The 16,624-nt window shown below is 37.9% G+C and overlaps 1 long non-coding RNA gene across 1 annotated transcript; it reads left to right on the top strand.

Annotated features, from left to right (window-relative positions):
• Window positions 1-2,040: 2,040 nt before the first annotated feature.
• On the top strand, window positions 2,041-3,721 carry LOC127092958 (uncharacterized). Its single transcript, XR_007792353.1, has 2 exons — window positions 2,041-2,777; window positions 2,855-3,721. It is a non-coding gene; the product is annotated as an uncharacterized LOC127092958 (long non-coding RNA).
• The last annotated feature ends 12,903 nt before the right edge of the window (window positions 3,722-16,624 follow it).

The raw sequence follows: 16,624 nt of genomic DNA on the forward strand, positions 1-16,624 counted from the left end.
GTACAAACAACATGGCAGAATATAAAGCTTTCATTATGGGGCTTGAAAAGGCCATGAATCTCAGAATTAAGTATTTGGATGTCTTCGGTGATTCGGCTTTGGTTGTGAATCAGCTCAAAGGTGAATGGGAGACAAATCAACCCGGTTTGATACCATATAGAGATTATGCGAGGAGGATTTCAACTTTCTTTACAAAGGTTGAGTTTCATCATATCCCTCGAGATGAAAACCGGATGGCAGATGCTCTTGCAATGTTGGCGTCAATGATTGTAGTAAAATATTGGAATGAAGTTCCCAATTTATCTGTGATGTGTCTTGATAGCGGTCGCTACGCGAAAAATACAGAGTCGCCATCGGTTTTTATTTATTCCAAAGGAAAGGGAAAATATCGAGAAAATCCCAAAGTATGGAAGTCGCAACCACGAACAGGTTCAGAAGTCGGTTCTGCAAGGGGAAGGTATTAACACCCCTCACATCCATGGTACTTCATGGGAACCATCTAGTATGTTTGCGCTTATGTATGTATTGTTTATCAAATGCTTGCTTGCCAAAGGTTTACGGAGATGGAGGTAGATTTTAAATTAGTGTGCTCGCCAAGGAATGGATCCTCGTGCCTACGTATGCCCACTTGTTGAAGTGAGAAATCAGAGCCTTCGTAGTTCGTGGGTTTAAAATTGTTTGTTTGTTTCGTTGATTTTATTACCTTGAAGAAGGGTTTTCGATGGTGTCTCCCTAAGGCTCAAACAAAAGGTTTGAATGCGTTGAGTTGTTTTTAGGTTTTGAGAAAGTGTTATTGATTTCAGATTGCACTAAAGACTATGGATAAAGGTGAATACCTCAAACGGTCAAGCCAAACGTCTTGTGTTCGAAGCATTCAGAATGAGTGTAGGAAAGCTTCAGTCTCATCCCTTCTTTATCGCTTAAGGCTCGTGACGTACGATCCTAATCGACATTTATTGTATTTTTGAGTTTGATTTGGAAAAGACCGCTTGACGTTGGATCAAGGGTTTGTTTATTGAATTTGATTTGAGAAAGAGACCGCTTGACGTTGGATCAAGGGTTTGATTATCAATTTTGAATGGGTGGACGTTCCTAATGCCTAAGGAGTAGCTAACAAGCAATAAAAGAAAACAAGTAAATGCGTACATCAGAAAGGGGAGAGGGGTACATGTAAAGTACAGGGGAGTGCAGGGAATAAAAGGTCTCATTGTCAGGTAGCCCAAGAGAAAGCCATGTGTCTGCAATTGTGTACTAAACTAGAAAGCAAGTAAAAGATTACAATTTGTCTTGAATCTTGAATGCTCCTTTCCATGTTTGGGTTGAATGATTGTCCAAGGCCTTTTGCAAAGGGTCCTAATGAGTCTCTAAGTCCATTGTCCAATGTCCATTATATGTTTGAGAATTATCTTTTTTTATTTTTAAAGTCTTAACCATTTTTATGTTCATTTTAAGATGAAGTGAATATGATGGAATATAGATGTACAATGTGATAAAAACAAAACAATATAAACTTGCATGAGATAAATGACAAAATAAATGTTAGAAGCGAAATTTAAAATGCGGAAATTAAAGGTTAGATGTTAACGTTAGATGTTAGAAGCAAAAATTAAAGAATTAGAAGTTAGGTGTTAAATGTTAGATGTTAGATCAAGTAGAAATTATAGGAAAATTAATATCAAGATGAAAGTCTAAGCAATTAAAATAATCCCTAAAATAACATCAAAAATCAACATCTAAAGTATTATCACAATTAAATTCTAAAATATCAACAAAGCATTTCTAGAAATTTATCAAAATTAATTCTAAAATTAAAACGATTATCAAAATGACATTCTAAATCAATTATCAAAATTAAATCTAAAATTAGCAATCAAGACTATTATTCTAAAATATTCAAACTAAACCATTCAAAATATTCAACTAAGCAATATTCACAAATTAATTAACAATCTAATCCTAAATTTATCTAAAGTTAATCCTAATATTCTAACAATTATCAAATGTAAATTCTAAACAAATAATCAAACCGATTAATAAAACCGAAATTCTACAAATTCCAACAATTAGCAGGGGCCTAATGTCCATCCTCTAAGCCCACACAAGGGGGGTGCATTCGCTGGTTAAGGAGTACAGAAGCACATGAAGGGAACTTGGGCTTATGGCCCAAACGAACCCTAAAACAATGCAAGCGGACTAGATCCACTCACACAAACGAATTCTATGTTCTCTCTCGCAAGCTCCACCATCCCTTCATCATGAACATCACTGAAACACACACACCATGCCGGACTCCCTCACACCGGCAACGAGACCTTCCCACGACCACCGTCACCTCCAAAGAAACTACTCATCTCCTTCCCTTAAATCATACCTCTACACCGGTCCGTCCTCACCGCCGATGAAGTGAGGAGTTCGCCTAATACAAAGAGGGACGCTACATCGTTGCCGTAACGAAGTTGCGAACTAGAAGCAAAGTAAAATGAAGGAAATACGTACCTTATTCGTGCACGCTTTTGAGATGGCGATGAAGAAGAGTCGTTGGACCGATGCGATGGAGACGACGGCATTGACCTGGAATTCCGGATAGCACTTCCAGCAAGTCCAATCTCCTTCCACTTTCTTCTGCTATGTTATGTTACGGTACGACTCCTTTGCTACGATTTGCTCCTCAATTCCATGACACAGTGCTTGGTTCAATTTGCAGAAAATCCAAAGCCCCAAGATGATGATGGTCGAGATATACGGAGGCGAGGATGAAAAAGCGTGAGAGAGTCACGGTGAGTCAGGTTGAAGGTTTGTCCTGTGCTTCTTCTCTTCAAAGGTGGAATGATTGAGGATGTTAATTGTTGTTCAGAATTTGGAGATTTTTGGATGAGTTTCGGTTGCTGTAGGATGCTGAAGGTTGTTGCAGATGGAGGAGGCGAATGGAGAGTTGAGTCCAATTGGTGAAGAACTCAGAAAGATAGAAGGTGATGGAAAAAAATGGAATCCTATTTTGGTTGAAGGATGCTCCAAAAAATCCTCCAGAGCTTGGTTGAAGGTGCGTATTTATAGGCCTTCCATTATTTTTCTCTTCTCTCCTTCTCCTGCTATCTGTTTTCGTTCTGAGATGAGAGTGAGGTTGAGAGTTTGCGGTGGCGATGGTTATTGAAAGCGGTTGAAGGTGAAGATTGAAGCATGGTGAAGGTGGTTCTTGATTGTGATTGTGAAGTTTGTTAGAGTTTGGAGGGAGGGAAGAAGAAGAAGAACCTGGAAAGGAATTTGAGAGAGGGAAGAAGAAGAAGAATTTGGAAAGGAATTCTGAGAGAGGTGAAGATTAGTGAATTTATAGAGTAATGAGAGGGAGGTTAGAAGTTTGATAGAAAAAAATCTATTATTTTCATTTTCATTTTTTTATGCAGAAATTCGTTTTTTGGAAGCTTATAGCTTTGGCTGTGTTGTGGAGGATTTACGCATTGGCTTGCAGCCGGTGTTGTTGTTTTGGCGCAGCTAGCTTGGCATGCTTTGATTTGCAGCTTGTTGTGCTATTCATTGTTGATGCAACCTGCGTTTAGCTGCAGCTTTGGAGCTTTTTGCGGTGATGTTTTGTTGGTGTAGAAGCTTATGGACCTGCGCCTGTCATTGTTTTTACAGCTGGCTCCTTTATTTTGTTTTATTGTAAATCAATACAATGTAAAGTGGATAATGGTTTCTATTGTAAGGGTTTTTTGGTTATTGGATACTCCCTCCGTTCCTTTTTAAGTGTCACTTTTGGATTTTTTACACATACCAAGGAAGCTAATTATTATTGTTACTTTTCAAACAATAATTCTTCTTTTACCTATAATACCCTTAATTATTTATTATATTCATTTTACTTTTTCTCTCTCTGCAATCATTATCTAGGGGTAATTTTGACAAAATTGCAATTAATACTACCTTGAACTTTGCAAGTGACAATTAAAAAGAAACAATTTTTTTTCAAGAAAGTGACACTTATAGAGGAACGGAGGGAGTATATGAAATGGATTTTAAAGAATATGGACATCAAATGGTTTATGGTTTTTAATGGTTAGTTGATAAATGGAATTAAAAAAGTGGATATGAACTATGTAAATGGATAATGGTTTTGGGTAAATTGGATTCAATTGGATTTATGGAATGGACAATGGTTTGGGTAAATTGAATTTGGGGTTAAAATGAATTGGATAATGAAAGTGGTTAAATGGATAAAAAATGGATTTTTGTTGGATATTTGGAATTGGTTTAGAATTTGTAAATTGGATAATATCAAAAAACATGAGTGGTTCAATGGGCTTAAATAAAAAATAATGGAATGGGCTCAATGCAAAAATGATCAAATTTCTAAAATCAATTCGATTTTTCAATAATTGACTCGGATCGCCCAACTCAACTTGAATTCCCAAAATTAATTCGAAAAGAACGGAATGGTTTCTAAAACCAAGTTATTTTCAAAGATCAAATCTAACTTCAAAATCAATTCAAACTTCAAAAGTTAATTTGAAATTGAAATCAACACGAAGTTATAATTAATCAGAACCATTATTAACATGATGCCAAAATGAGGCCTGCATATGTCGAACCATGCTTATTCAACGAAATGAATGAATGAGGATGATATGCAAATATCTGGGATTAGTGACCTATAAAATCAATGTGAAGGGCGGGGTGAATTTCAGGGTATGACAATAGGCCAGCTCATGTGTTCGCTGTTGAAGAGATCATAGACGAGAAGTCGTGGTATTACGACATCAAATGTTTCCTCCAAAGTCAGATTTACCCGTCTGGAGCATCTTTGAAAGATAAGAAGACTTTGAGAAGATTAGTCGGTAATTTCTACTTGAATGGTGATATACTGTACAAAAGAAACTTCGACATGGTTTTGCTCATATGCGTGGATAGACACGAAGCAGACTTGTTGATGACTGAAGTGCATGAAGGTTCCTTTGGTACTCATTCCAATGGACATGCAATGGCAAAGAAGATGTTGCGAGCAGGTTACTATTGGCTGACAATGGAATCTGACTGTTGCAAATTTGTGAAGAAGTGTCAAATTTATGCTGATAAGATTCATGTCCCTCCGACACTTTTGAATGTTATCTCTTCCCCATGGCCCTTCTCCATGTGGGGAATTGATATGATTGGGATGATTGATCCCAAAACTTCGAATGGACATCGTTTCATTTTAGTGGCAATTGACTATTTCACCAAATGGGTTGAAGCAGCATCATATGCGAATGTAACCAAGCAAGTTGTTGTAAGGTTTATCAAGAATCAGATTATATGTCGTTATGGTGTGCCAAGTAAGACCATTACTGATAATGGGTCGAACTTGAATAACAATATGGTGGAAGCTCTTTGCAAAGACTTCAAGATTTCACATCATAATTCTTCTCCCTACAGACCCAAGATGAATGGAGTTGTTGAAGCTGCGAATAAGAACATCAAGAAGATTATCCAGAAGATGGTTGTCACATATAAGGATTGGCATGAGATGCTCCCATTTGCTTTACATGGGTATCGTACATCCGTCCACACTTCAACGGGGGCAACCCCTTTCTCTCTCGTGTATGGCATGGAAGCAGTGCTCCCCGTAGAGGTTGAGATTCCTTCATTGCGTGTGCTCATGGAAGCCAAGTTGACTGAAGCTGAATGGTGCCAGACCAGGTTCGATCAGCTGAATTTGATTGAAGAGAAGAGGTTGACTGCCATGTGTCATGGCCAGTTATATTAGCAGAGAATGAAAAAAGCTTTTGATAAGAAGGTCAAACCTCGAGTGTTCAGAGAAGGTGACCTTGTGCTCAAGAAGATTTTGACGTTCAAGCCAGATTCCAGAGGAAAGTGGACTCCCAATTATGAAGGCCCATATGTTGTCAAGAGAGCCTTTTCAGGCGGTGCATTGATTCTTACAACTATGAATGATGAAGAGTTCACTCGTCCTGTGAACGCAGATGCAGTCAAGAAATACTTCGCCTAAAAAAAAGAACAGCTCGCTAGGTTGAAAACCCGAAAGGGCGGCTTAGGCAAAAATGAGCGTCCCGGTGGATTGAAAACCCGAAAGGACGATCCAGGAAATATTTAGAGACATAAAAACAGAAAGAATTTCCCGATAAGTTGAGTACTCCACCTTGGGGCAACTTATGCAAAAATTAGGGATTATGGCAAGTAACTGCATTCTACTGATCTTCAGTGATTTTTTTTGAAGACTTGTTTGAGCACAAGGGTTGACATCAGTTCATCATCAGCAGCGGTCAAGAGCACAGTGAATATCAAGAGTTGGTAGAAGGATTAAGGATCATTTGTATTCAATGTAACCTTTTTCCATGAAAATTATCATTTTCAACTTTGTAAAATCTATGGAGTCTTGTCATTTACAGACTACCATCCTATTAAATAAAGTTGAGCCTTTATCCAAATTGTTTATGCTCTTATTTACTTCAGCTAATAGTTTTAAATTTTATTATGATCATTTTGAAATTAAATTTTTAAATCAAAATCAAGTTTTCTTTAAAATATAAAAGCAAGAACCTTTCCAAAACAAGTAACAGTAATATCAACAGCATTTCAATGAATAACAAGTCCTTAAGTGCGAAGCATCTGTGGTTCCCCAAGCAGTAACTCTTCAGGTATCCCTAGACATCAGTGTTGATTCATTTCCTCAATGGAATGTTGTTATCCCCAGCTGATAGATTCAGTTCCCCGGTGGAGTGTTTGATCCCCAGTGGAACTTCTTTGTCCTCGGCCAAGTTGGTTGACTCTGAGACCCTGTGGCGTGTCATTGTCCTCAACAGATTTCGGCCTTCCCCAACGGATTTTGTGCATCCCTAGCGAAGTTCGTATCTCCTCAGCAGGATTGATCTTCCCCAGTAGATTGCATTTGCTCCCAGTCAGAGTTTCATCCTGGTTTTTGAGCAGCTTTTGTTGATTTATTTTTCTCTGTAGGGTTGTCTCCCATTTTTATGGTGTTGACCTAAAAATCCCCATAGATTGGATGTTCTATCCTCAGCAGATCTCCTCTTTCCCCAGCTAGGATTGAGCCTTTTGGGAATTTGATCCCTCTGTTCTCCGGTAGTTGTATCCATATTTTGTGGACTGACCGAGGATTGTACCGATGATTCAATTTCTTTGCAACACCTCTGTATCCTTTGTGATCGTTTTGTCAGCATAATCATCATATATACATATACATATACATTCATATAATTTCATGACTTGCATATCCTGCATCTTCATATTTGATTCGTTTGAGATTTTCATTCTCTGTTATGGCGGTACTTTATCCCCATACCAAATCTGGTGTCTGTCCTCCTTCAAATTGCAGAGTGTCAACCTCTTAAGCAGAAAGACTCTAACCTTTCTCTGTTTCCTCACTGTCGCATTACGCGAAAAACCGGCGGGAAACGAAAACAATAGAGCCGCCACCGTGCGTTATTTATTCCAAAAGAGGGAAAGGAAACGCTCGAAGTAAACCTGGAAAAGACATGGTCTCGCGACCAAAGAGAATGGGATCGGGAGTCGGTTATGCGAAGGGAAGGTATTAGCACCCCTACGCATCCGTCGTACTCGACGGGATCCACGCACAAAAGGAAGGAAAATGGTTGCTAAAACACTGCTCAAAACATCAAACATTGGCTGAAAGAGACACAAGAAAACAAACAAGACTGACTCGGCAGGATATCGCATCCTGGGCCTACTTAGTCTATCAAGCATAGACATTAGAGTCAAAGTAGTTCGGACTGGGGGAAAAACATGCTCGCTAGGATGTCGCATCCTATGCATACGTATCTTCTTGGACTAAGAAGAATCAGAGCATTCGTAGCTCGGCTCACGCACGCCAAACAAAACCACACAAACACGGGCAAACATGGAACCCGAATGCCAATCGCTGGACTTATATCAGCTTCCGAACCAAACACACCCACACTGGAACCCGAATGCCAATCGTTGGACTTATATCAGCTTCTAAGCACACAACAAGAGGATACGGAATGCCAATCGTTGGGCTTACATCCATCTCCTGACACACACAAAGACAAAACAAAAAGGGCGCCCGGAGAGATCAGCTCATCTCCTGCCTACGTACCTCATCTGGTATGAGGATCAGGGCGACGTAGTTCCCCTACGAAGGGACAAAGGACTAGCCTAACCAGATAACAAAGGGAGACACAACTAGGGAGACTACGACTCGAGCCTAGATGTTATCATGCATATCACCCCTAAGTTAAGGTTGCTATCTAACTTGCACAGGAAGCAAGCTAACCTTAACATGACTTGCACAGAGAGCAAGCCAAACTAACCCTAACTTGCACTGGAAGCAAGCTAAACTAAAAAGCACAAACACACAAGCAAAAATAGCACACACTATATGCAATCAGTTGGCTCAACCAAGGTTAGGTTTTAGTCGAGGGGTCATATCAACCTCGACAAACAAACCACTGTAATAGGGTAATGTTAGCTCTTAACCCTAACATTGAGAGTTAGGGTGAAGCAGATGAAATGGTGAGTGAAGATGAGACTTCACAGCTCTTATCCCTGGCCAGGGAGAGCTTCAAGACAATGAAACTGTGGGTTCAGAAAGTTGGAACCCTTCTACACTTATGACTGACATAATGTACAATGATCTTGGGTTAGTATCTACAATGCATCAACACAGTGGTGTGAGCAAAGCAGATGACACACAGAATAGCAGGGGATGGATTGCACATCCCTGGTATCTTCCAATGCCTCTTCACTTATGAGGTCTTTGGATATGTACAAGGACAAAGGTAAACAAGCACAAACATTGCCTCTTAAGGAGGACTTCAGACAGGTGCCTGGCCAAGTAACAGGCCAGGTCTTCCAGACTACATGGAGAAAAGAAATTCTACCTCAATGCTCAAGCTATCAAGCAAAGCCAAAGCAAGTTCACAAAGGAACTATAGCAACTAAAGTACCTGAAATCAATCCAACATAATCAGTATACCAGACAAACAAAAGTCAAACAGAAAATTACAAGTCCACAACACAAACAGATAACAAGCATCAATGCACAAAGGTGCAAGCCACAAGGCCTAAGCATAAGTCTCAATGCCTACAAAACCAACTCAAAGTTAGTCATAAACAAGCCATAAACCAAACTCCAATTGAGTGCACATCATTAAGTACAAGCAATTGTGCTCTTTGACCTGAAACAAAACTCAAATGTGAGAGCACAAACCACTAGTACAAGACTAGGGTCAAAATGGGAGCAATAAACCAAAACAGAACATGAAACTTATCAAAAGTCAAGATCAATCAATTAGGAAACAAATCCAAGTGGTCTCATGTTCATATCACCAACCATTATCATTTCATGAGGCAAAGAGTACAAAGCATGCAATTTGAAGCTCATACAACCAAACAGAATGATTCAACTCAAATCAACTCACAACCATTTCAATAAATCCCCAAAAAATACATGTATAACCAGAACACATCAAAGAATCATCATACCAAAAATCAGGTCATTTGGACCAAGGGAAGCAAGTCAATTAAAATCATCAAGTCAAAGCATGTTCAAACAAGCTCATACAAGGCACCAAATCATGTATCAAATTCAAGCAAGCATAAAACAGAAACCAAACATGATAAATGAACCAAATCAAAGCCATGACAAACCTCAACGTGTCTAGAATACATGTGTAAAATTTCAGGTCCATCCAATAAGCAACAAGAATTTCACAAATCATATAAGATCATGACTCATAAAAAGTCCACAGTTGGTCAAACAGGGGAGAAAATCTCAATCAAATTGGAAATGCACTCAAAAAATCCAAAAAAATTCACATTCAAACCTAACATCCAGGAGAGTCAACATGCAAAAATTCAAGTCATTTTGAGTTCATATGGCATGGAAAATAAAATCAAGAAGTCAAGCAAGAAATGGTGTGACACAAATTGTCACACCTCTATTCAAAAAATCATATCTCATCAACCAGGAATGATAAAATCACAAACTCCATACCAAAATGACCATGAACGTGTCTAGTTTAAGCACAAAAAATTTCAGCCTCATTGGATTAAGCATCATCATTTCACAAGCAAAATGGCAAGGCATACACAAATTGGACACACATGAACAAACCCTAGGCAATTTAAAAATCCACACGTGCACAAATTCTGGAAAAATCACCATAAAATACTAGAGATCATGAGGAACACAGTTCAAAAAATCCTACATTATTTGGACAAATATTGAATGACTTATGATTTTTGGGAGATCAGCATATGAAATGAAATTAAAATTGAAAAAGAAAATGAAATAATGGATTAAAATAGAAATAATGGCAATAGCGTAAATATGATGCTGAAATGATGAAACGCCGCGTTTCATTTTATGAGGTGGCAAGGCGCGATTGGATTCATGGGCGAAAAACACCAAAAACATGCAACACACGCAGGAAACGGATCAAATATTTTCTGGAAAATGCAGAATTGAAAAAGAAAATGAAATGATGGATTAAAATAGAAATAATGGCAATAGCGTAAATATGATGCTGAAATGATGAAACGCCGCGTTTCATTTTATGAGGTGGCAAGGCGCGATTGGATGCATGGGCGAAAAACACCAAAAACATGCAACACGCGCAGGAAACGGATCAAATATTTTCTGGAAAATGCAGATTAGGGTTCTTCAATGTTCATACGTTCTTCATAGCTCAAGAACCAAACTCCACAGAAATTAACAAATGATATACCATTGGATCCGTCTTAACATGCACATCAACAATCCAAGATTCATTAATCCTAATTCATGCTAATATGTCCAGATCGAGCCAAATAAAATTCACATATCAATCTTAGATGCACAATATCTCATTCGATTCTCAACGAAAATCAAAACTATAAAGTTCAGTGAACTCATGGATGCAAGATCTATCAAATACACATCCTAATTTCAACAAATATAAGGTTCGAATTCCAACCTTCAAGAAATGGCAGAGCTGGATTTGATGTTTTCAGGACTTGTAAGCACGAAACAGAAGTTCTATGGTGCTTATGTTGATGAATGGAAGGAGGAATGTTGCTCAATCTTGCTTAATCGTGCTCAAATCTACAGTTGCCATTAATGGAGCTCTATGTAACAGTGCTTGAAACAGCTTGGAATCCTTGCTCTCTTGCTTCAATCCAACTCAGTGATGATTGTAGATGATGATTCAATCGCGGAAATGGCAAGGGATTGGAAGGAACTTGCAGAAAAAGTGAGAGCAAAAAGTTGAGAGAATTTGCACTTAGATCTAGATCTGAGTAGAAATGAAATGTTAATGTGTTTTCTGTTTTGATTATGCATATATACCATCTGTTAATGATCTTTGTTAATCAATATTAAGCCAAGCCAAAAGGATTAATGAATTCAAGTGTTATGGCCAATTGGGAATTCACCCTCATGTGCATGGGGTGCATGCTACAGTACACGAAATTGGGCCTAAATCCACTTAAAACTCTGTTTGTAATCCAATGGGAATGTTGCCAAGTGTAAACAATGCATTATTTTAATATTTGAAAATTCCAACCAAAAAGTCAAGTGAAAAATCAAATAATTTTGTGATGAGATTTGATGAAATGTAATAAAGGATTATGATAGCTCATGTCAAAAGGAGAATGTAGCAAAAAACCCCACTCAATTTGGCCAAATGGTGTGAAAGTTATCCAACTTTGAAGTTCAAATTTCCTTGACAAAGATCAATCCATAATTTCTCAACCACACATGAGAAATTCATGTTCTTGGACCTTTTGGAAAGGTGAGAGCAAGATATTCAACTTTCATGTTGGACAAAAATTCATTTGAAGCTTGTATGATGATGTAAATTTGAGGAGAAAACCTTTCTATTTTTGGCAATTTCCAATTACAGGTCACTTACTGTTTTTGGAAACTTTTCATCTGACCTCAAATTCTTCAATGTTGATCTTTGATATGTCAAATGAGACTTGTATGGACATGAATGAGGCCTCTCAAACCATCTCCCACCTTCAAATCCATGATTTTAGGCACAGTTGACCACAGTTGACTTTCTAGGGTTTCAGATGCATTTCAGCTTGACTGTTGAGCTTTGATCATCCAATCCTTGGCCAAACCACTCCAAAATGATCCCTAGGTCATGTGAACTCAATGAACCAACCTTAGGGCTTTGCTTTCTTGAAAAATGCACTTGCTTGCTTGCTTGACTAAATCTCCTGACCAGTGGACCTAATCTTGTCTGATGACTTGCACTTGGGCAAAAGGACAATGCAATGCTATGCAGTGGACTATGCTATGCTAATGACCTAAAATGAAAATGTATTTACAAAATGAGAGGTGCAAATTTGAGGTGCTACACCCACTGAGTTTGTTTCCTCGTGGGTGATTCATATTTCAGTTTCCTCTCCAGTAGATTTTCTGGATGGAATTACTCCCCTTGAGTCATATCCTCAATGGGTTAAGTCTTGATTGACTGTTTTCTTTCTAGATCTTACATAGATAGATGCTTTGGTCCCCTAAGAGTCTATTACCCAGTAACTGGTAATATTCTTCTTAGTTTGCAATTTGTTACTTCTTGCCCAATACCCGGCAAAAGTACCTTTTTTTCTCTCCTCAGTAGAGTCCCCTAGAAGTATATCCTTGATATGTCCATCCTAACCGGTGACGGATATCTTTCCTTCCTCTACAGGAGTCTATCCTTGATATCTTCACTTTAACCAGTGACAGATATTCTCTTCTGCGATTTTCTACCCAGTAACCAGTAGTTGTAAATCCTATTGTTCCCTTTGAGCATAGTCTATCCTCGATATGTTCACTTTAACCGGTGACGGATTTTATCTTCTTTGGTATTATATCCAATAACCGATAGATGTAATCCCTATTTTTTGCTCCCCTTTTCAGAGTCTATCCTTGATATGTCCATCCTAACCGGTGATGGATTTTCTCTTTGATTTGGTCTTCTACCCAGTAACCGGTAGTTGTAAATCCTACTTTGTCCCCTCGCAGAGTTTATCCTTGATATGTTCATCCTAAACGGTGACGGATTTTATCTCCGACGGTTTTCTATCCAGATTTTGATAGATGTAATTCCCCTTTTTTTGTTCAGTTGGTATATCGTTGATATGTTCATCTTAACCGATGACGAATATCCTCCTTGACATTGCCAGGCAAGTTAATCCTTGATATGTTCATCTTAACCAGTGACGGATTTTCTTCCCTGTCGAGTTTATCCTTGATATGTTCATCCTAACCGATGACGGATATTCTCACCCTTGGTCTTCTGCCCAGTAACTGGTAGTTGTAAATCCTATTTTTCTGCAATTTGTCCCCAGCAAGGCTATTCTTACCCAGTAACCGGTAATGAGTACTCCCTCCTGGCGTTCCTCAGCGAGTCATCCTTGATATGTTCATCCTAACCGATGACGGGTGTTCTCTCTATCAGATCTTTATTATCTCCTTACCCAGTAACAGGTAGTAGATAATAGATTTCTGCTCCTCCTGTGTTGAAGTTTATTTCTTCCCCAGTTGAGTTGAGTGCGCATTTCCTTAGTGAAATCATTTTCCCCTGCGCGAGTTGAGTACTTCAGTTTTATCCTGACTTACTCGTATCCCCTGCAGATGTTTTGTTTCCCTGGTTGAGTCTTTCCATTTTGTATGGAATCCTTCGAGTCCCCCAGTAGTTTTAAGTCGTAGCTTGGCTTACGCATAACTCCTTTTTATCCCCCCAGAATCTCTGTCTCCCCATCGAGTTTTCCTCATGGAATGCATTATACTCTTGCGGACTTTCGATCTCTCTGATTTCTTTTTTCCTTTGTGGAAATATTTCCCTACAGAGCATTAACTTTTTCATTCACATCATGTGCATCATGAGGTCTCTTAGGGACCAAAATTTGTTTCCATATGTTGTTATTTAATCCCATTCTACTGAGTCGACATGAAGATTTTAACCTTCACCTCCTCAGTCAGAATGTCCTTAAATAGGGGTAGTTGTAAGACCCCAATTTTGACCCTAAGATCCCTCATGCAATTCCATCATAAGCATTAGCATTGGGATCATATCTTGGCATCCTCCTTATCCCTCCTTCATTGGGTTTGTTTTGGGAGAGATTACCAAGCATTTTGTGATTATATCATACTTGTATATTATCATTTTTACTAACTAAAATACCAAAAAATATGTCTTTGCATCTATCTAACTCTTTTGTAGGAAGGGCATGATCTCATTGATCCATCAAGTTCACATCTAGGGTTTGAGACCCTCATAAACAAAGAGCACAACCAAGAATTGATTCAAGAATGGTTATAAGCATCATATATGAGTCCTATTGATCTCTACATGTTATATTGATCAAGTTTTCTTCAAGAGTTTGTGGTTGATTTGCCTTGGAAACCCTAGTTTGACCGGGTATCTTGAGTAACTTCTCCAACAAGCTACCTCACCAATTGATCAAATTTCTCAAGGGACACTTCAAATTTCATCATCTTATGCATATATGATCTACCATGAGCCAAGAAAGTCAAGAGAATTGGAAATTAGCATGTTGGTTGATGGTGGTTGGCCAGATGAATTCATCTGATCAAAACTAGGTCTCCCTAGACCTTATCTCCTACAATTTTCACCATATGAAAATGAAACCTACAACTAATTTTGCTTGGAAAATCATTTTCTATGTTGAAACATTATAGGTCATTTTGTCTAAACCCTAATTTGAAAGTCAACTTCCCAAGGCCATAACTTGCTCAATTTTTATGAGATGAAAGATTTCCAAGTTGAACAATCAAATTCGATATGTCTACTTCAACTTTGATGTTTGGAGTGGGAGATAAATCAACTTTTTTGAGCATGTGATATGAGGCTACATTATAGGTCACTTTTGACCTATACCATTGATCAAGTGATTTTTCCAAACTTCAAAAATGCATAACTCTATCATTTCAAATCCAAATGACATGAAATTAGTGACCATTTTGAAGCTCTTTGAGAGATCTACAACTTTTATGAAGACACTTTTCTCATTTGAAGCTCATATAAAAAGTTAAGTAAGGTGGAATATTGAGACATATGGCTTGACACTTAGAAAAATTTTGATATGTCCAAAAATTCCAAACTTCCACCTCAAATTTCTCCAAGTTCTAAGCTCCAAAGGAAAAAGTGTTGATCATCAAAGTTGTTCCTCTTAATCTCACCTTTACAAAGAGCTCAAATTCATCCATTTTGGATCAGAAATGCATAGGTTGCGCATGGCTTAAACAGGATGATATCATTTGGCATGGATCAATCTTCAAGCATCAATGTACATGTGCCTTGCCATCCAATCCTACTTCAACACATTTGATCTTCAATTATGGACTTCAAGTTATCATTTCATGGGCGTATGCGCGCCCATGCAACATTACATCACATTTGCCAAATTTGGAAAGTGGAAGTGAGTGTGCAAATATCACATGATTCCTCTACAAATAGAGCTTCAATCGCTCAGAAATTCAGACCCCATTGCACCAACTTTGATCCCCCATTGTTAACCCTAAATTCTTAAAGGATAAGCCTGATAAATTCATTTGAATTTGAGCTTGAATATCCATTGTTTTGGAATTCAATTCTCTATAAATCCATTGCTTCTAAACCATTACATCCTCCTTCTGCAAGCAAGTAGAGTGAGTCCAAGCACAAGCAAGATCAAGATCCATTGAGTTCAGACCTCCATTGAAGGTAATTTTCAGAAATTTTAAACTCTTTGATTCTCTCAATTTCTTGCTCAATTCTATTGATTCTTTGGTTGTATGAAGTCCTATCAATGTAGGTAAGAAGATTGAGTTGCTTTGAGGTCAAAGCGAAGCAACTCAGTTCATGTACCTCAAATTTCAATTCCACATATCTCTCAATATATCTGGAATTGGAATGAATGGAGGTCAGATTCGAGCTCAGTGCCATTTTTTCTTTAAGATCATGTCCTTGTTTCTCTTTTTGGTGATGGTTCATGTTGACCAGTCCGGTGAGGTTCACCGGAGAAGATGACTGGAGCTTTAGCTCCGGTGGTGAATTGGGAAGGTTGTGGACCATAGGATCCATGTATCATGTTCTAATCCTAAGTGTTACTTTTAATTACCATTGGTACAACGCAGTTGACTAATGTACATGTGGAACGCGCGTTTTGGATCATCAGATTTGCCACCTCAATTAATGAGGGAGATCTGATGGTCCACGTAATTTAGAATTTCTGAATTTTTATTTTATTTGCATTTTCTTCAATAATTCATATTAAATTCAATATTGATCCAAAAAATATGGGACTTTCACCAAAAAAATTCAAATATTTTTCTCTTTCATATTCTGAATTAAAATTATTGTTTGGATCATTATTAATATTTTTCATTAATTAATTGATTTTGCATTTGTTTTTAATTGCTTAAAAATATATTTAAATGTCCAAAAATTATGAAATTTTTTCTCCAAGGTCCTTTGACCTTGTTTGACCTATGATAAATCTCGTGGCCATTTCTTTGGTGTTTTGATGAGATTTTAGGAATTGGACAAAACATATTTAAATTAAATGCACTATTTTATTATTTTTAATTGAATAAATGCCATTTAAATTTTGTTGACCATTTGTATTGACTTAATTGAGTTTGCTTGTTTGTTGTTGGGCC

The sequence above is a fragment of the Lathyrus oleraceus genome, chromosome 6 (assembly GCF_024323335.1).
Source record: "Lathyrus oleraceus cultivar Zhongwan6 chromosome 6, CAAS_Psat_ZW6_1.0, whole genome shotgun sequence".
Lineage (NCBI taxonomy): Eukaryota > Viridiplantae > Streptophyta > Magnoliopsida > Fabales > Fabaceae > Lathyrus > Lathyrus oleraceus.